Source organism: Cryptomeria japonica, chromosome 8 (genome assembly GCF_030272615.1).
Source record: "Cryptomeria japonica chromosome 8, Sugi_1.0, whole genome shotgun sequence".
NCBI lineage: Eukaryota > Viridiplantae > Streptophyta > Pinopsida > Cupressales > Cupressaceae > Cryptomeria > Cryptomeria japonica.
In genome coordinates, this window is record NC_081412.1 from 637,683,646 (window position 1) to 637,703,968 (window position 20,323).

Genomic DNA, 20,323 nt, shown 5'->3' on the forward strand with positions numbered 1-20,323 from the left:
TTGGCCAAAAGATGAATTTACGATCTAGGGTTTCCTACATAAGAGCTCTCTTTCTTTATTTGAAGGGATCAGATTTTTGTTTTCAGGAACTTCATATGCAGTGAAAGAGCAGATCTTTGAAGAATTCAACAACATTCAACATCCTTCTATCAAGCATCTATCAATTTCATTCCTTCACTTAGGGCTTGGAAGACATTGAAGAACAATAGGAGATTACCGACTGAAGATTGGCTTGTACTCCTCCCTTGAGGGTTGGGTATGATTCCATGTTGTTTTCATGTCTTTGCATAAGCTTCAATACATCATTTATTCATGCTTTAGATCACTTTGCATCTTGATTTAGAGCATTTACATTATCATTTACAAGCAATTAGGGTTTACTTTCTAGGTTGCTCTAGTTTGCTTTCTTGCATTTTAGGACCTTGCACACACACTAGGTCTGCACACACAATACATTTTACAAAACAACTTGGCTATTCGTGGAGGTGGAAATCACCGAAGCGGGGGTTTGACTAAGGCAAAACCCTATATAGCCGCCCATACACCCTTTTTCAGATACCATTGCAGGTTTCAGGATTCGGATGACGCCGCGGGATACAGATCCGGAGAGAGAAGGTCAAGACAACACTCTATGTCAAGTTGCAGAGCAGAAGACTGGGACAGGGGTGCTGGGTGCCCTGGTCCCTGGGACAGAGGTGCTGGGCACCCTGGTCCTCCAGACAGACAGCTTTCAGATAGCTTCCCGACAGTGTTTCAGAGTGTAGAACAGCAGTTTCCGGTGCAGTTTTCAGGACAGTGGCGCCCACACCCCCGTCCCGAACATTTTTAGTCCGATTTTGACTCCGAGTACATATCTGCATTCTTATTTCATCCTTGTATTTACAGCTGTTCATTGTTTAATCTCAATTCTGCAATCTTGTTATTAGTTCATACTTGCATTTTGGGATTAGGGTTTGAACTTACATTACTTGATCTTACAATTTCAACAAGGGAATAGAAATCCTAATAGATGTCCCGTGGCTCTCTCTCTCACAAAAAGAAGTAGCCAATTGTGCGATATCTCTAGGCTCTTTCGTATTCCGTAATGTGTGTCAAAAGGTAGGATTAGGGTATGTTGACCTAGTCTCGCTTTTTCCCCTACACAAACATATATGTCAAATAACACATAATAACTAAAAATGAATAGACTAAAAAACTAAAGCATACTAGAGCCTCAGATGGATGTGATGTGGTCATAGGAGGCCAAGTCACAAATGAATCAGTTACGATCATTTCCTATATCCATGGTAAGTGATCCAAAAGGAGTTAACTAGAGGGTTTCAACTTTGTTGTGCACTTATGAAAAGGAGTTGATCTAAGACAAACATACCTTTAGCCTTTGTCGTGTTGGATCCCATATTATACGTGTAGGACTTCTAATGAAATGAAATGGTGGAGCATCAGTAGGAAGTTTGGAAGGGGTCTGTAATAAGTTAACGACAATTATACAAGTTAATAACCCAAAGTTATTGACAAACTAGATAGAACAAATATTTTTAACATATGTAGAACAAATGCACACCGAAGCCTTGTATAGTTCTCCTATAACCTTAGGAGGCCTAGTTGAATTTGATGTAGCTATTACCATTTCCTATATGAAAAATTATAACATATGATATAGACATAAAAGGATTTAGTTATTTCGAACATGCAAGAATGCAATCCAAAGTGAATATGAAGACATCACCTCTTCCCTCTGCTGAACCTCATTGACATCATGTGCATTCAATAATTTTGTAAACCCCATATGTTTCTATATATAGAACAAATAAATTAAGTGCATTTATCAATATCTACATATACATGTTTATTCATAATACATTTCAACAAATGAATTTAAATTATACTGAATTACCTTCCATCATTTGGGTGTTTGAGAGGATATCTTTTTCTACCTCAGAGTGTTAGAGGATGGCTTTCTCACATGAGATGTCCTTGAGGCAGGTGGGGTAAACTAACAAAAAAAATTTAACATAAGGGAAAAGAGCATGTATTCTATATATCACTTAAGTAAAAAATATATAAATCTAAATGGTACCGCATAGCTATCTTGGCCAAATTCAATGGCCGAAAGCATGATATCATCAAGTTGGGACACCTCAGCCCGTGATAAGCCCTATAAAACACTAAGTAGTGATACATATAATTAACAAAAGATATTTTGAAACCAATGTATTATTATATTTTTAACAAATGTACAAATCTTTACCTCTGGTGGTGAAACTACTCGTGACTATGGAGTCGGCTAAAAATTATGTGGTGTACTCCCACCACTTGCTACACCCTACAATGCATTTTATTTATATGTCACTTTAAATTGTTCTAAAAATAAAAATTCATTTCTTTTTATAAGATTTAGTCACTTAATTGATAACATGTCATAAACAAAATTAAACTCACTTGTGTCTGATAGAGAGGGTACAACATACTAATCAGGTCGTCGGTGAGGGCCACATCCTTTGCAATGGAATCATGGAATCTACTCCTAGAACATGTACACAAATGAGGTGTTGAACCATCCTCATATGTGTCAGTGTCGACACCAGAACATACACCCTGGCAGGTGGGGCACATATTCTGAATGGGCTGGCTCATGCCAAATGATGCATGAGGTGATGCTGACAAATGAGGTGCTGCTAATGAAGGAGATGCCACTGATGAAGGAGGTGTCATAGGTGTTGGTACATCCTCTGCTTTGACTAACTGTGTGCCATGCTGAACAATGACATCAGTCAATGATGCAACTGCCTGAAGAGTTTGTAATTCCATAGACTCCTTCAAGGATATAGGGACAGTGACATGAACCATGGGTTTAGGTGTTGTACGCCTCCTATGCTATTGTTGTACCACCCTATGGGCCCTAGGTCTATCCTGCACAAATCCTCTCCCTCTACCTTGAAATTGTTGGATGTCAAAGTAATTCGGCTTCTCGCCAAGGATAAACTCACAATACAACATTCTCAAACACTATAGAGGCACCTCCCAATTATTAAAAGGTGGTTGGTCAGAGACCATATACCACCTATCCCAAAAAGCTTCTTTTATCCTAGCATGAACACACCAATGTATAGGAAAACAAGTCGTTTTTAGTTCTAGGTTGTTACTGGTAACCGGATCGGTGAAAATAACACATATGTCAGCTTTTAGTATGCCCTTTTTTCACTTGATCATATGACAACCCATCCACATAAAATGTTTGACATCTATACCTCCATGAACCCCGTTTCATAGCCTCCCTAGATACCTCATTTGCACTATTGGCCATTGTTTATAGCGTTCTGGCAAGGGTTGACTAGTACTCAAGCCTAGAGGACCTCAACCTATTCATCAATATAGAAATCTGGGCACTATTTTGTTCAAGGCAATTGATGAGATCCTCTTGTGTGGCATCTACATGATCTAATGGAGGACATGGAGGGTTTTCTAGTGGTGGTGGTTGTTGAGGAGCAACATTTTCATGATTTTTTGGTTGTGGAGAAATGCCTTGAGGTTTTTCTTGTTGCTCATGTGCAATGTTTACAAGGTTTCTTGTGTTGCTTGTGCAAGAGGAGGATTTTGTTGTCTATTTCATTTTTGGGGATTACTTGAAGAATCTAACATCAAATTAATAAAAACAAAACTTAAATCAATTAAAAAACCCTACTTCAATTAAAATGCAAACAAAAATAATCAAACCAATCAAATCTTACCTGTTCGACGAGGTGCCATTCTTGAAAATTGCTCTTAATGCTGGAAAAATCCAAAATAATTACAAACCCGTGCCGGTTCTATGGTTTTTTGGCTTCCTTTTGCTACTGTTCCATGGGTTTTGGCATTGAAAATAGCCAAAACCCGTGGGGTACCCAAAAAAATAATGTTCCTCAAAACTCGTACGGGTTTTGAGGAACTTTTTGTTTTTTAAACTGTTACCAAGCCTAGCACGTTTTTGAATTTTTAGAACCCGCACGGGTTAAGATTTTTTTTGTTTTTGGCATGTGGCCATGTTTCTGTTCACCATCTTGGTGCACCTACCTTGGTCCACATAAAAGAGTCTTCTTTCAATTCCATGTCCATAAGAGCTTGGTCTTGAATAAAATCCATCAAATTAGTAGCATTATCCAATGAAACTTTAGATCCCCCAAACCTCTAATATTGAGACAAAAGAGCATTGAAGTCACCTATGATAATCTACAAATCCTCCTTATCATATTCTATGAACTCATTAAGCATGATCCAAAACTTTCTCCTGACTACTTTAGTATTAGGAGCATAAATATTGGAAATTACCCAAGAAACACCATCCCTCAAATGAGTAATTCTCGTATCCACATGATTAGGATCCTCCCATATGGGCTAACCATAAATAATCCTTTTATTTCAGAGAGTTGCAAACCCACCAAAGGCCCCTTGAGCATTACAACAATGGACACCACTATCTTTAAAACCTAGATTATTTAGATTAAGAAGCTTATCTTTCTACATTTTGTTCTCTTGAATCAGAAGAATATCTAGTTTGTGATATCTAACAAGATTGGATAAGATATCTTGTTTGTGAGGATTATTTTATCCATTCATATTCCACAATACAAAGTTCATTTTTTAGAGTGCTCTGTAAACTCATTTTGGTTTTTGAACTCCATCTGCTATATCTTGCATACATTTTTGTTCTCTATTCAATTTTAGAGGCTTCCTCCCTGAACCCCTAGAACCCCCACAATCCACTCTAGTTCTATTTCTAGTGTTGATACCCCTCGAAGGGCTACAAACTCCTCTAGAAATGGACTTAACCTCTATAAATAGATTTCATCATCAAATATAGAATCTTTAAACTGTAGATGTCTTTAAAATCATTCAGATCCTTATGAGTACTACCATCCTAATGAACACTAACAATGCTATCAATGAGAATTGATAGCTGGTAACCCTCCTTTTGACCCTCATAATTGGTAAGGGAATCAACAACAATGGTTTCTTGAGGCACATGGGAACAAACATCTATCTCTCCCATTCCATCAACCAATGCCCCCTCATGTTATGCACAATGGACATCCATATTATGACCCCGCTCATCAGAAATGGGAGCCACAATGTTAGAGTTGTTTTGATTTCCTTCTGTTTTGTGCTCCATAATGTTAACATGTGCTGACACTGGAAAATACAAAGAGCCATTAGCCTTTGTGACTTCTGGTAAAACTTCTTGTTGTTGACACCTTGAGGCCTCTCTAGTTTTGCTATTAGTATCACCAAGCTCGGCCCCCTACTGATAGGGCTGATTATGAGCCTATATACTTTTTATATCTTCTGAGGAAGGGATGGAACTCCTGTGTCCTCACCTCTAATGCATTCTGATAATTATGAAGATGCGTCGATATTGTTATTATCTTCCCAATGACCCACTAGGAGAGAGCGTCCATTTGTCTACTTAGAAGATTCTTTTGAAGAGGGAAGCACAAATTTTTCCTTCCAAACTTTCTTTTGCTTCTGAGGAGCCTTTTGAAATGCCTTCAAGGGATAATTTTTTGACCAATGATTATTATTTTTACAAAGAAAGTAGGAAAACATATTAGTTTCAAATTCAATGGGTTGTTTCCAGACCCCTATTTGGAAACAATACCAATGCAAGAAAGTAGATTCACTTCTTGGACAATACTAACACATAATCTTGCGTACACAAGCCTCTTCCTAAAGCCATTCATTTCATTAATAGAGAGCAACTCCCCAAAAGAGCTAGAAACATATTCGAGGACTTCCTCATTCTATAATTCTAAAGGAAGGCTAGGAAACCTCACCCAAATAGGAATAGCATTGAAGACCGAGTCACTAAGAGATAGACAAGGTTCTGATTTCTAGAGGGCTAAAGAAGCATTCCCAATAACCCAAGCCCTCCCACATAAAACAAATTTTAGAGGGTGAAAGTATAGTGTTGTGTCGCACTTTAGGCTAAGTGCGAGTAAAAAAAATCCTACTTGGCCTACTAGGAGTCGGTCGAGTCTATGTGGTGCCACATGGCACTTATGTGGAGGACGGGTGGCGGGGTATACTTGGCCAAGTCCTACATATAACCGCCGAATACACTTAGCCCCCCATTTCCATAGTCTAAAATAGATGGAGTAGGAGGGGGGCTAAGAAATCCTTCAGCCAAGCAAGATAGAGCTGAAAGGCTTTTTAAATTTTAAATTTTTTTTTTGTGTGTTTTTAATTATTTTAATAATATATGTATACATTTTAGGTAGTTTTTTTCATGTTTTTTCAAATTTTTTAATTTTTTATGCAAATGAAGAACACATATAAGAAATACAATCAAAAGCACCTGATATAAAAAATACAATCCAAAACACTTGATATAAAAAATACAATGCAAATGAGATAATATTTAACCATAAACTTCAGAACATCACCCATTCGCCATCCAATCATATACTACATATCATTAACACATTTTGACATCCAACCATAAAATTTCAAATATGCAAACATATGTTGATACTTGAATGCCAACACATCATCACTTCTAGTGCAAAAAAATCCTTTTAGGACACTTAAACAAGAACATTTATTATTATAGATTGACATCAATGTCAACACACTACTCCATATCTACAATAACCACAGTTCACCAGATCATTAGCTCATAGGAAAATAGAAGATGATTTTTTGTAAAAAAGAGTTTGATGTTTTCTACAATGATGTTAAGTTTGTGAAGCAATGAACTACTCTGTATACATGTCATAGTATTGAAGGTCTAGGATAAAAGTTTTGAGTAGAGGTATGTGGCTGAAATTCTTATATATATTTAGTTAGGATAGATAGTTTAAAATGTTTTCAAGTATGAATGTACAAATTTCTCAATGCTTATATAACATGTAATTCGTCTCAAGTTTATCTGAACAAATGTTAAATAAGTTCATGTGTATGTTCATGTAATTTGTTTTTCAATGTAATTATCTTTAAGTTTTAATGTCTATGGGTCATAGTTCATTTGATTCATTTTGTTTAAAATGTTTAAAGAATATTTGTATAATGTTTCATCTTGTTTGTGGCATACATTATATATGAACTTGTTTTTAAGTCAATTTAATGTATACACACACACACACACACACACACACACACACACACAGATATATATTCATACATTTCACATCACATAGATATGGCTTCTAGTGATTCATAACATTTTTATTTTGAGCAGAGTGTGCATCCTGATTCTTAGCAGACCTCACATAGGTCTGAGACTCCTAATAATTCAGAGACTGCTCATACTCAGAGTATTTTGAGAATGTAGTCCTCTCTAGTGTAGCTACAACAAACTTTAAATAACACTCTTGTGCTACCCAATAGGGATAAATTAGAATGTATTAGAGATGAGATGATGCGTATGATTGAGATTTCTCAATCATACAACCCATATGATGACCCTCACATTGAGCATTTTTATGGGACTTTATCTCACACTGTCTATGGCATGGTTAATTGGAAAATAATAGATAGAGATGTTTTTGTAGTGAATGTGAAATCCATGTTCCCATTTTACATGGAAATGGCTATTGTTAGAGGATATTAGGTCACTTGATGTGAGGATCCTATTGTTGCACCATTCATATATCCTAGATGGTTAGTGACACATCATAGGTGGTCGCAGAAGGATGAGCTGCAACAGTATTTCTGCAAACAATTGTATGAAAAATTTCATCTAGGATATGATGTTGACTACATAGACTTTCAACGATATGTTGGGAAAGGTAGGGGTAGATTTGCAAATGAATTTAGACACTTTCATACACAACCCCCTAGTAAGAGGGAAATGGTGGGTCAGAACCTTTCAATTTTTTTGAAAGCTGTGGATTTGATCACAAGTGGTGTTGGTGATATCGTAGCTGAGGAGGAATGCATTGGCATGTATTATATCATTGCCAACATTGCTACTCAGTTTGATGAGATGACTTCTGATCACGTGGGGAGATATATGTTGTGTTCTTGTACTGCCCCTATTATTGATGATATGGATCCATTTTGTGACCCATATATTTGTTATGAGCTATCGTTGCTTGTAGAGATCACATAGTTACTGGAGGATCATCTACACCAGATGAGATCCTATTTAGTGAGTGATCTTGTGGATGCTTATCAGACTTTCTCTACATTACATGGGATCACTCCCCAACAATTGCTTGAGTTCATTGGACAAGTAATTCAGAGATCCTTGACTAGTACTAGCCATGGTGGAGGAGATTCAAAGCTTGGTAGTTCCAAGCATGAGGATATTTAGATACCTCATACAGCTCTCGAGACTATAGTGCATCCTACACCACAGAATCCAAGAGTTCGGTGATGAGGTTTTCATCTCTTCTTATGGATGACTTTATTGATCCAGATGTTGTGTCATTACACTCTTCAAAGATATCTTCCATCAGGCGTGCATTCAAGGAGAGGAATAAGGTAAGAAACCAAATTTTTATTTTAAATTAGTTGTATATATATAAAGTTTCTATGTATTCACTACCACTAGCATATTTTTTTAATTTTAAATATATATTATAGGAGATTATGATGGCCATGAGATATGGAGATTTGCAAGCACCTGATGATCCTATTCATCAGGATAAATAGATAAATTTATATTTAAACTTAAATTTAAATTGACGTGTCTTATTTTTTCCTATTCATCAGGATCCACTATATAATTTTTTTAACATGAAAATTATGTACATAATGTAGGCCCTTGGAGCAGGTGACGGATCAGATTAGGGATCAGGACAGGGTGTGACATAGCTCATTATTGTTATATACATGCTTGCTTCTTTCATTATGAATATATCTAACATTTCTATTATGTATATCTGACATTTCTATTATACATGTTGTGAGCATTATATTTCTATTATGCACTCAATTTCTATTAAACATGTTGTGGACATTTAGATATTATACATTAACTAAGAAGAATCTTGTAAAATTTTAAATGACCTCTAGATCTACTTTATGAGGTTGTGCATTACTAGATAGGTCTTAAAATTACCAATGAACAAGTTTGTGTATATTATCTAGAATAAATAATTAAGATTTGATATTAATCTAGAGTTTAACATTATTTAAGACTACATCCTAGGACTATACATACCTTTTCTTATGAGGATGTCTTAAGAGGATGTTTGAAGAAGATGTCTTAAGGGGATGTCAATGAAAAATCAAAATGTATTTTCTAAATCAAGTAATATAAATAATCACTAATAAATATTAATAATGCAATTATGACTAGTGCCTTGTTCTTCATCACGAAAAAGTCTTGAGTTTAAAACTACAAAAAATATGTAAATAATTTCTTAATCAAGAAATAAAAATAATTACTAATAATATAATTCAAGTAATATAAATAATCACTAATTATCTAATGTAACAAAGAAAGGAATTTACATGTGTGTGAACTCATGAAAAATCAAATAACAATGTATATATATTTTAGCATGTGTACTTAATATAAGGGGATCTAAAGTTAGGACCTATTCTAGGATGTCTTAAGGGGATGGCCAAAGAGGATGTATAACATAAAATAATACATATAAAATCTTTTCAACCAAACATGCATAAAAATTTATATAATTTAGCATACTTAACATAAGGGGATCTAAAATTAGGACCTATTAGGATGTCTTAAGGGGATGGGATGAAAAAAAGAGGTTGTCAAGGGGGGATGTCCAAATATGATGTCTTAAGGGAATTCCCAAAGTGCATGTTTGAAGGGGATGTATAACATGTAAAAGCATGTGCATGCAATTGAAGAATACATAAAATCATACATAAAAGAATTTCAACCAAGCATGCATAACAATATATAAAAACCATTGTTCACCATGTCAAAAAAAAATAACTAGATGATCCAATATTAAAAAATCATCTCTAAGTTTTAATATGGTCCATATATATATATATATATATATATATATATATATATATATATATATATATATATATATATATATATATATATATATATATATATATATATATATATATATATATATATATATATATATATATATATATATATATATCCAGTCCTAGTTCAAATTAAACATGAGTTCAAACTCTAGTTCAAATATAAAAGTATGAGCTACAAAAACAAGTTAGATAGCCTAAGTTAGCTCCTAATACATATAGTATAGATCCTCTCTATCTTTTATTATCTCCAAAAAAATTTCATGTTCTTCAAAAGGTAACCTACACTTTTGGTTGCCACGTCCTTTTTTTGGCAATGTCTCAAATTGCAGCTTTGTCATTATAACCAAGTGACTATAATGTAGAACTATTTTTCCAGGCATGTATTCAATAAATTGAACACCATTTTTGTCTATCTTAGTTTGATCATAATAGGCTCCTTCTATAACAACTGAACCAGTTGGATATGACTGTCCATCACCATCTACAGTTACTTCTGGAAATTTGAAATTTGCTTTCGTGCATCTCAATAGATAATAATCTACACCTTCCACATTGTCAGGATCCATAACCATAGTGAAACTATCACCTATGTATTTACATCTAGATGACACCATATAAATTTAAAACAAAAGTAAGATGTAGATAAAATTTGAACATCATTGTGATCTAAATTAGAACTAAATAAAAGAAAATGTATGCACACACGCACCTGTAATGACTAAATCAAAAATATGTTCATAATCAACTGAATATATAGGATCATGAATGTCTATGTCATTTTCATCATCTTCATAAGGAGGCATTCTGATTAACTCTTTCATATCCCATTGTGAGACATATCCATTTGTAATATTCTCACATTGGCTCATTGGATTTTCCTCAACAAAGTCAGCACAAAAGCATGATTTTTCTCTTACTTGAATCAATGGAGGCTTGTGGTGTCATGTAGTCATCACTTGATGTAAACTTCTAATACCAACAATTGTTTGACAATTGTAAGGATTAGATCAATCAATACCTGTTATAAATATGAAATGAAATTTGCACTTTTTTAGATCAACAACTTTAGGATAAAAGTGAAATGCAGCTGATGAAATTTTTTAAGAATTCTTGAGAACAAATATATTTTACCTTTCACTTCCCAAAAATAATGTTTGTTTTATGGCGTTTCCCAACTAGAAAAATGACTTTGACACCATTCAACAATTTTGTTTGAATTCTTTATGCTATTACCTACATAAAAGAACTTAGAGATGTTGTTATGTGTACTTCTTTTTAAATAAAATTATATTAAGAAATAGATAAAAACAAATTGAAAACAAAATTAATAGTACCTGCAAGTTCATGTTGGCAAAGTGCACGCTTCACACATTCTCCTACTCCATTGTGCTCTCCTTTTCCATGTCCACTTTCCAAGAAGTTCCACAGAAACTTAACATTGTATCTAGCATGTTGCATGGATAGGCATTTAAAGGCTTTTGCAGATTTAAATTGTCTTGCTCCATAAAGTTGTATGTCATGTACATGTACAATTGAACATTTAAAATAAAATTTATCAAATACAAATTTACATATAAATGAAAATGAATTGAAGCTTATGTACTAACCTGTACAACCATCTGACCAAATCTAGTGTTGTGAAACATTTATCCTGTGATTTGAAAGATCTTCAAGAAACATTGCAAAATAATGAGCTATATAGCTCCTTTCATGAACCTTATCACCACTGATATAGAAATGAACCCCCTTGATGATAATGCGTTCATTTGGATCAGTACAATTTTATACCCCATCCACATCAAATTGTGCGTGTCTATAGGTCACTTGCACAAATATTGCAACTTGATCAGAATGATAATATTGAGCTTGAATCTGTGATTGAGGGGCAAATGTATAGTTCTCAAAGAAATCTACAATTGAAAGAATACAACTAGGTGGAAAACAATTTTTGGAATCAAGAAATTGTTTAGCTTGCCATCGTGCACCATGAAAATGTTGGATATGTGGATAAATCATAGTACAAAATCTATTCATAAAATCAAGGTAGGGCAATTCACTCTCCTTCAATGCAATTTTTTTGGATTCATCTCATGTCTTAGTTCAATATGTCTCATATTGAAATCTCTTCCACAAAACTAGCATTGAAACATCAATATTCTCAATTTGTAATGAAAATTTTTGCAAATCTCCATAATCAATGCATGTACTTTTTATACATTGTACATTGAAGTCATCTAAATTTTCTGATTTATCACATATAATTGATTTCACAAATTGTGTCATACTTCTAGGGATGACCATATCTGGATTAAGTACTGCCATAGCATTTTTATATGTGTGAGATTTTGCCAAGAGCTAGAGGCAATGGAAAGCACAAATAAGAGAGAACAGAATAGATGATAGAAATAAACTGTATTCTATCAAGATGAAAATACTGATCAACTAGATCATCAAGCATTACATACAATGAATATGAGCCTGCTTATATAGGCAAGGCTATATGGATATGTGAGCACACAAAAATGACATGTGGCTCAATAAGAAACAAGGATAGGTAGGAAATAGGTGTCGGTAGGTAGGAGAAACAATATAATATTCCACATGAGGTGGATCAACCACCAAAGGTGGAATGTAACAACAAGATAAGACCACAAAAGGTGGAAATTCTCTTACACACACTATCCCAATGTGGCACAAACACCCAAGTGTCTCATACCCAAACTACTATGAAATGAATTTCCTAACTAAACTTAAGTAAGGTGTAATAATATCCAAGATGAATAATTATTTACACCAACACCCCCCCTTAAGTGCAACTTAGGGGAATGCATTTAAGTCTACAATGTAACTAAGCAATGCAAGATGGGTCCCGGCTATGAGGCCATGTTACGTACCCATGTACAAATGAAAATGCATGCAAACCAATGCAATGAAATCTCTCACAAAGCAAGGAAAGAGAGAAAAACCCAATGGGAAAAAACCCTCCCCCAGAAGAGAGATGAAAACTAGATACAAAGAACTCTCATAGAAGTATGTGAAGGACAAAACCCCATGTGAGGAAAAAGTCCCTCCCATATGAGAGAAGAAGAAGAGAAGCTGGGTAGCCCCTCCTCAATGTGGAATCTACACCAATGATAGAAGCTTGATGATGAATGAAGAAACTACTCCACGAACGTCGAACCACGTTCCTCCCCTTAGAAAGAAACAAAACCAAAGGTGTATCCATGAAGGGAAGATGTAGGAAAAATACTCATGATGAATGGAATCTCTAAAAAGAGCTCAAGTGTCCCCATGTCGATGGTAAAATTTACCCCCTGCAAAGGTGGTAAACTTCTCCACACTGCTGAAAAAGGAACTCCAAGATCTAGTGGAGAAGAATGTATAACAATATCCAAAGACTCATATGTCTCCTCAAAAGATAAAGAGACCCCCTCCAACTGCTAGACAAAAGTATCCACAATCATGTCAACCTTTAAAGATTGGTCATGTAGAGAATGCACAAGAGGGTCAGAGTGATCCCTCACAACAATCAAAGAAGGATCATCTTCATCAAAGAGAAGATGAATGTCATCAATGATGTCTCCCAAATCTGCAATGTCGAACTCCACAAACAAACCTGCAATGTCAGTCAAGTAGTCATCCCAATGAACTGAAGCTGGAAGACATGAACTATACTGCTACACTGACGCACAAGAAGGAAAAATTGTCACACTAGCTACATCATCAAGTGCAATAGGTGGTGTGATATCAAGAGAAGGAGATGAAATGCAAGGCTCAAGAATGGGGTCACAAGTGAGAATCCCCACGTTCAAATACCCAAAGTTCTCCTCAAAATCTAAATCATCAGCATAGGAAGTATCAACCTCATCAATAGGACAAAAATGTGAAAAAGAGTACAACCGATATGCATGATCAACCACCCCAATCGCAATGATAGCTCCAATCTCCAAGTATCTAATGATAACTGAATCAGGTGTGAACTCCACAGTTTTCCTAGTTGCCCCATGTGTGATTTGATAGATGGAAAGAAGATTGTTTTTCAAGTGGGGTACACACAACACATCATTGAAGGAGTTATCCCCAATGGAAATAGATCCTTTCCCAATGACATCCATGTATGTATAATTGCCCATCAAAATCTGCGGCATGTGGCAAGGCTCAAATATAGAAAACATAGACTGCGAAGATGCCATATGATGAGAAGCCCCTGAATCTAGAAGCCATCTCCCTGAATCATGACTTGTAGTAGCACAAAGAGCTTGTCCCTTTCCTTTATCTGTCCCAAAAGAGTGATCCTTTCCTTTATCCTTAGAAGAAGAAGCCGATGTAGACATTCTATAAGGTAGATTTATTTTGTTCTTCTCAAGAAGATTCTTCAACTCATCAATATCCTTCTTGTAACAATGATGTTCATCATGTCTTGACTTCTTGCAATATCCACAAAAAAGATTGTCCTTATACGATTTCCTCTTAGGTGAGAATGGTGAATCACCTTGTTGTGGAGAGGAAGATTGTGCTCCATCTTGTTGTGGTTTTGACTTAGGTTGCTTTTGATTCTTGTCTTTTCCTTGATTGCTTTGATTCCCTTTATTAGCCACCAAAGCTTGTGACTTTGAAGAATTGAGAATCCCCATTGTGGTCAACTTAGATTGCTCAAGTATCAACATCTCTGTGAATGAATCAAATGAGGGAGAAGTGTATGAGGAACCTTGAGCTAACCTATGGGTGTGAAAGCTAGATACAAAGGCTGCATACTCTAAAGGAAGCTTATCCAACAACTTATAAACCAATTGAGCATCCTTTTGTCAATTCCACAATCCTTTAGCTTTGCTCTTAGCTCATTTTCTTTTGTGACATAATCTTGGATTGTATCAAAATCCTTGGGATCCAAAGTTCTGAGTTTACTATCAAGCTTGTAGGCCTTAATCTCATCAACTTGACCATACAATTTTTGAAAAATATCCCAAGCCTCTTTAATTGTGATACACTTATCAATGTGAAAAATAAGGTCATCTGATACATATTTTCTAAGAGTTCCAAGTGCCATAGTATTCTTAGTAAGCCATTCAATTTGAGCATTAGGATCAGCCTTAGGATCATGTAGTGTTGTAATAGTTTCATTTACATAATGAATGAGTCCTTTTTCCATTAGTTTACTCCATGCCTTAATCTTCCATGATGCATAATTATGAGGAGTTAAAAGTGGAAATTTAGGAGAACCCATAGCACCAAAATAAAAAAACACAAGATAGAGAGAGGCACAATCACACAAGACACCCCCCGAAAATACTCAATCAAAACCACCCCCCCCCCCCAAAAAAAAAAAAGGTGATTTGGCACTTTATACTTAGTGCGTATACAATGGACCACTTGCAAAACAAGCCAAAGTGGACTTTTGATTTCAATTTACAACTTCTCAAAATGAGATATAAGAGACTTCAACAAATACTGCTAGTGATCTAAACTGAGATCCAAGCAAAATACAAGTACCAAATAGGCCAAAAAATGACCAAATACTGAAAGTACAATTTCTACTCAAAATCACTGCAAACTAATGGCAGATTAAGAAAGTAGACAAAAATTTATGCACTTTAAAAAAAAAATGGCACCTGAAAAGGAGTCCATATGAGCCCAAATGAAGCCTCCAAAGTTGTAAAACTCAGGATTTCATGATTTCCAAAAAACCTGTATCCAAAAATCAGAAAACTCCCGCACCATTGTACAGATCACAAAATTATACCCCAAAACAAAAATAAATTCTAAAAAAAAAAGAGTTAGGATGAGTAAGATATCACTATTTGAAAATTGCCTGCAAAATTATAATTTCTGGAAAATTTCTGCCACAACTTCAAACTTCAAATGCCTCTAGATTTGGCCTCTGAAGTTTGATTTGGATGAAACAAAATGCAAAACTGACTTTCTTGGACCTCCTCAATCCAATGGTGACCTCATATTTGACCCAACAAGCTCCAATAATAGCCTGAAATAGAAATCTCCAAAATGCAAACCCCAAATAGCATCAAATTTCTCTCAATTAGCAAACTGATGACACTCTAATGGATCTAATACCATGTGAGATTTTTCCAAGATCTAGAGGCAATGGAAAACACAAATAAGAGAGAACAAAATAGATGATAGAAATAAATTGTATTCTATCAAGATGAAAATACTGATCAACTGGATCATCAAGCATTACATACAATGAATATGAGCTTGCTTATATAGGCAAGGCTATATGGATATGTGAGCACACAAACATGACATGTGGCTCAATAAGAAACAAGGGTAGGTAGGAAATAGGTGTGGGTAGGTAGGAGAAACAATATAATATTCCACATGAGGTGGATCACCCACCGATGGTGGAATGTAACAAGATAAGACCACAAAAGATGAAAATTCACCTACACACACTATCCCAATGTGGCACAAACACCCAAGTGTCTCATACCCAAACTACTATGAAATGCATTTCCTAGGTAAACTTAAGTAAGGTGTAATAATATCCAAGATGAATAATTATTTACACTAGCAATATGACTCTAAGTATAGATGAAACTCAACATGATTTCGACAACAACAAGTTTCACGTACCTTATTTATGCATACAAAGAGAGGGCGCAACCTCTCAAAAATTCTTAGACATATTTTTAGATCTGAAAATTCTTCATTGAATGCTTCAAATAGTTCACTTTGTGTTGTATCTACAAAATATTTATGATGTGAAATCTTCATACCTGTCTCTTCATCTTTCATCACTATAGTGTCCCTTCTATTGGAAGAAACACGAGAGTGGTTGGTCCAATATTCAATGACCAATCTTCTTACATCTTCAGAAATTATGTCTTTTCAAGGAAGTCTACAAATATTTACCCAATTCATTTCAATATTTTCATCTAACATATTTCTCCTCCTAATAAATCTTTGAACAATTTTTCTAGATATATGCAGTAATTCAGAAATTGCTTTAACTTGCCTTTCATGTGAAAACCTCTTACTAGAAATTGTAGTCATCAACACTCTACATGCAACACTTGAATCAACTCCTCGACTTGTGGTATTAATAAGGTTCAATGTATCTTGCAAATTTTCAACTATTGTTTCTTTTACATGACCTCTTGCGCTTTTCCTATTATTGACACCCAACAACTCCAAAATAGGAGTCATTTCTCTTTTCCTGAATAACTTTACAAATAATTGTGCTCTCCCAACCATAGATTTTTTTTCAAAATGTTCCTCTCACATTTTTTTGCAATGCAATTTAATTGTGCTCTCAAGTACCATGTGTTCAGATGAAATTTGACTGAAAAGAGAATCCTCATTTATATCCATCAAATTTCTCATGACAAAATAAAAATTCGTACCTTGACTAGTACCAATTTCTTCAGCTACTTCAGTTGCATCATCTTCAACATCAACAAGTTTCTCTTGATTACATTTTGTATGACCTTTCATTGAATCATCCCTTATACGATCATTTTTTTTGGTCTATTTCTTTTATTCCCCATTACACAAAGTATTAAAATTTTCTTTCCTAAAATTGCAAGTGACTAATCCTTAAGAAAAAAAACAACTCCTTTGGAAAAAAACAACCTCCTCGAGAAAAAATCACCTCCTTCGAAAAAATCGCTTCCTTCCTTGAAAACAATCAACTTCCTAAAAAAATTGAAATTTAATTGAATTATTTTTTGTTTTTAAAAAATAAAAAAATGACCTCATTAATATATGAGGGAAAGGGTGGGGAAGTGAGTTGTTTCTTCCCCACGTGACCGCTCGTGGAGGGTCCCACCACTTGGGGGACTCAGTATATTAAAATTATAAAATACTACAAGTAGGTATATTAACATACGAGAAGACTCTACTTAGGAAAAATAAAAAATAAAAGTAAATCATATTAGAAAAATTTAAAAATTATATATAACACTAGAGGAGAGAGTCCTCTTCAAGAATATATAATTTTTTGGGGGATTGCTATAGTTTTGATAGGGGAAATTTGGTGGGAAATGAAAAGTGTCGATTTCGAGAAACTTTGACTTTGAATTGTTATAATGGTGAAAATATATATCGAAATCATATTTATTTTTGCATTGGCTATGGATGTCATCTAAAACATATTTCAAAATTAGAGAAAAATAATTTTATTTACATATAGTTTTGTGGTGGGAGGTGAAACCCCTGATTTCGAGTATTTTTCAATAATTGAAAAAATTGACTTTAATAATTAAAAAAACATAACAATCCTTGTTTCTATTTTTTCAAAAATATAATAGGACTAAACTTCATCCAGTTTTACACATTTCATCAGTTTACATCATCTTCAAATACCAAATAGAAATATCACTTTTGTGCCATTAAAGTTGAACTATTTTGCTGTTGTTAGCCTTTTCCTTTATAAAAGTGAGATGCAAGTTTGTACTTTTATCCCAAATCCTCTTCACAGGTAAAAGAGAATCAAAAAAATATTTTGGACATAGCTAAGACATGAACCTGCTCTTTAATTTTCCATTTTCTTCTAATGAAAGGGTTGGATATTGTTGAAAAGTTTGCTAGAATGTGTTGTTGTCATTGATGTCAACATATTCCTCTGTGTGTACCATTGTTGCAGTCATATTAAGTGAGTTGGTTTGGTCAATGTGTTGCAGATGAGTTGTTGTGGATTAAAGGGTTTTGAGATAAGTATCTCTAGTTGATTCAACTCAAATTTTAGAGGTTCTCATGGAGATTTGATCGAGTAACAAGATTCAGTATTGTGGTTGGTTTTTCAATTGTTTAGTGTTGATCAGTGTTCTGGATTCTGCTCCGCATTGCTCTGTGTTACAATATCTTGGTTTGTGGATTTGGAAGAGTGTTTGGGACATTCTAGTGTGCCCTTAATTCAGATGGTTTGTGATTTGGAGGTCCGCAAGTGATTCTTCTAAGTTGATAGTCAGTTCAATTAGTGTTCTTGAGGTTCGGTATAATGATGATGAAGATTCTAGTAAGTGGTGTTGGTGTAGTTGTTGTTGTGGCAATTCATGATGCTTGTGGATGTTTCTAGATTGTGTCCTATCCATGTTGATGGTCTGCATTGATCATTGTGCTCGTTATTGATGATTTTCCTTGATCCAATGGTGTTCTTTATGTTCTTGGCCAACATGTTGATTGTAGTGTGTTGCAGATGTTTGAGGCATAATTCTTGGAGGTGTTTTATGTTCGAGGTAGAGATTTAGGTCCATACTATGTCTTAGCTGACATTGCTTTGGTCTGCATGTAATATTGTAGCATGCATGGTTATATATTTGTAATTTGTGATGTGTGTTGAGCCGACCTTGAAAGATAGGTTGATAATATGTATAAATAAATATAATACTCATGTGAGAGGGTATCTATGTGTGCGAACAATGTATTAATCATTCGGTAGCAAAGAAGAAGTGTGAAGAAGTACAAAAGTGAAGAGTATGTGATATGTCCTTAACCAAAACTGTAACTAGGCATGAGGAGATGATATTCTATTAGTTCATGATCTTCCGGATGTAATTCGAATATGTTTAAATAAGACAATGAGTCTTCCCCGCCCTCCTTGTTATGTCTTTTGAGCAGTGAGCTCTAGGAAGTGTTCCTAAATGCATGTGCATTCCCCATTGTAAGATTTCATATACTTCTAATAGGGTATCATATTGTCAATAGGTTCCCACCATGTTTTTTCCCTTTATTGTGTTTTCCACGTCAAGAATCTTGGTGTTATGTGTTATTGATGTGGTGTTGATTTGTGCTTTCAATGTTAATTATCAGATCTAAGATTGTGTTTGAGTTAAGTAAATTTTTATGAGAAAATTGATTCACCTCCCCTCTCAGTTGTTTGCATTGTTGCCAATAGAAAGTTCTAAAAGTCTCAATATTGGGGTGAGGTCCCAAAATTTTCCCACCAAGGAAAGAGCCATCATGGCAACAGATTGGTCAATAACAGAATTAGGAACCAAAATAGTGAACTTACCCTTGACAAGATTTGAAATGGTTGCCACCAGAGAAGCGTTTGGGTTTGCTTTAACAACGTAAACCAAGGTTTCTTGTTGTTTGCACCCTACCTCGACAAATTTGTTGAACCAAGGGCATCTGGTGTCCCCATTTGAACATAAGAGTCCTTACAAATAGGCCCATCAACATGTCTGCCTTCCACAAGATCATCATCATCATCCATAGTGACCGAAGTTGACAACTCTGTCAAGCAACCTCCTCCTAAAGATTTGCCATTGCCATTACCAGGATTCAAAACTAGTTTTCCCACCCTAAAGCCTCCAACATTCTCCATCTTCCTTTCCAAGTTCTATCTCCAACTTTTTCAAATATTGTTAATGTTATTGCAATTAAAGTAGTTTTTTTTATCAATATT